The sequence below is a fragment of the Octodon degus genome, unplaced genomic scaffold (assembly GCF_000260255.1).
Source record: "Octodon degus isolate 3935 unplaced genomic scaffold, OctDeg1.0 scaffold00195, whole genome shotgun sequence".
NCBI classification, from domain to species: Eukaryota; Metazoa; Chordata; class Mammalia; order Rodentia; family Octodontidae; genus Octodon; species Octodon degus.
This window is the reverse complement of record NW_004524771.1, coordinates 4,381,868-4,384,383: the sequence shown is the minus strand read 5'-3', so window position 1 is coordinate 4,384,383 and position 2,516 is coordinate 4,381,868.

The window sequence follows — 2,516 nt, the reverse complement described above, 5'->3', positions numbered from 1 at the left end:
TTTTTTTGTGGAACCCGGGATTGAACTCAGATCCTTGCGTCTGCCAGTCAAGCACTTATCCTACTGAGCCATCTCCCCGGCCCCAGTTTCAGGATTCTTTCCAAAGCAAATTATGAAAATTTCTATCTAAACTGGATTCAACCTAAAAAAAAAAAAAAAAAGAATCTTCTACAACTACAGCTCCCAGGATAAAACTGCCTTCATATTGCTGGACTAGGAGCTCATTGGCATTACTGAGGACTTACATCTTGAGGGGTGGGGGTGAGACAGAATTTCACTGTGTAGTTCAGGCTGGCCTGGAACTCACCAAGTAGCCCAGGCTGGCTTAAAACTCCCAGCAATCCTCCTGCTTTAGCCTCTCAACGGCTGGAATCATAAGTGTGTGTCACTATGCTTTTTATTTTCTATTTTTGGTACCATGCACTGAAGCCCAGGCCTCAGGCATGCTGAACCCAGCACTGTCTTCCCATCCATCTCTGAACCAGGCATGCCTTTCATCTGTAAGCTGGCCCAAGGTGGCTGCAGAGTTCCAGACACTGATTGCTCATCCAGAAACATAAGGAAGAACATCCTACCTGCTGTTTTCATCTCTCTCTCTCTCTCTCTCTCTCTCTCTCTCTCTCTCCCCCACCTCTCTCTTTTGGCAGAACCAGGGATTGAACTCAGGTCCTGGTGCTTGCCAGGGAAGTGCTTATACTATTGAGCCATCTCCCTGGCCAAAAAAATCTTTAAACATCTATCTAGAAGTAGATTGCTGAATCATGTTAACTGTATATTTATTTGTAAGTACTACACTACTATTTTCTTTCTTTTTTTTTTTTTTATGGAACCGGAGATTGAACTCAGGCCCTTGCACTTGCCAGGGAAGCACTTATTCCACTGAGCCATCTCCCTGGCCCTACACTACTATTTTCTGCAATGGCTGTACCTTTTAAAAATTACTTAATTTAAAAATATACAGGGGTCAGGGAGATGGCTCAGTAGAATAAGCACTTCCCTGGCAAGCACCAGGACCTGAGTTCAATCCCTGGTTCTGCAAAAAAATAAAAAAATAAAGATATACAGTAGAATTATTTTTCATAAATATTTATAATATTGTACAATAATCATCATGATTCCTTTTCAGAACATTTCCAATCTCCCTCAACAAAAGAAATCCTATAGGTGATGAATACCCACTCTCAATTTTCCTACCCTTAACCCTCAGCCTTATTTATCTATGGTTTGGCAGCACATATACACAGAATCATACAATATGTAGCTTTGTGTCTAGCTTATTTCACAAGATATAATGTGGTTTTTTGTTTGTTTGTTTTGGTGGTACCAGGGATTGAACTCAGGAGCTTGCACTTGCCAGACAAGAACTTATTCCACTGAGCCATCTCCCCAGCCCCAAAAGAGGATCTCTTAAACCAGTAGTTTGTACCATTGGTTGAAAATTAAAATTTGTTGTGGGAATATTAACCATTATCAATGCTTAGAGCTTTTCATTTAGTAGGTCTTGGATGCACACTAAGATGGTTCATTTTGTTTTGTTTTTGGTATTATAAGCAATTGAACCCAAGGCCTTATGCATGCAAGACAAATGCTCTACAACTGAGCCACATTTTCCAGTCCCTTACAGTGACATATTTTAAAAATGAATTTATTTACAATAGGATCTACTATATGTTCTAGGATGACCTTGAGCTCTCTCTGTTACCCAGGCTGGCCTAGAACTTGCAGCAATCCTTTCTCAGCCTCCTGAATGCTAACGTAGCAGAAAATGTCCTCCTGCCCTTCCCCCCAGCCAGTATGCTTCAGTTTGCTAGTTGCCCAAGTCATCGTTCTGGTTACAATACTTGTTACTTTTGTTTCTTAGAAATGGCTGGTCACTATGATGCATATTATAAAACCAATCCCCAATTTTTGACAAGCCATCCTGCCTCTGTTTCCTGCTTGCTTATCCCATGTAAGCCCTGGACCACCAGAGATATAGAATAAGCACTTCCCTGGCAAGAGATATTTTGGGAATGATCCCAATCAGTGCCCATCAATGTAAAATAAATCTGCCTCCAAATCCCGGGTGGTTTTGGTGTTTCTGCTTGCCACTGCACTGGGATTACAGGGTGCACCACTATGTCTAGCAACATTGCTGTATATTAAATGCATTCTAGCTAAGCATCATTACACATGTCTGTAATTCCAGTCCTGAGGTAGGAGGATCACAAGTCTGAGCTCAGCCTGAGCAATTAGTGAGACCTTGTCTTAAAATTAAAACGTGATGTCTCTGGGTTTAAACAACAAAACAAAGCTAGACAAAACAATTCTATGTGAGGCTAAATTTGAAAACTGCTGGCCAACAGACAAATCATCTTTCCAAAATAAACAATGGCCTTTGGAGAATCAATTACACTGTTCAGTGCTGTCCAGAAGTGAAACTGTGGGTCCTCAGATGGGTTTTGTTCCTCCTAACTCAATTTGTAGCAATTTGGAATCAGAGTGACATTAGCTCAGATATCTAAAATGGACAAAGG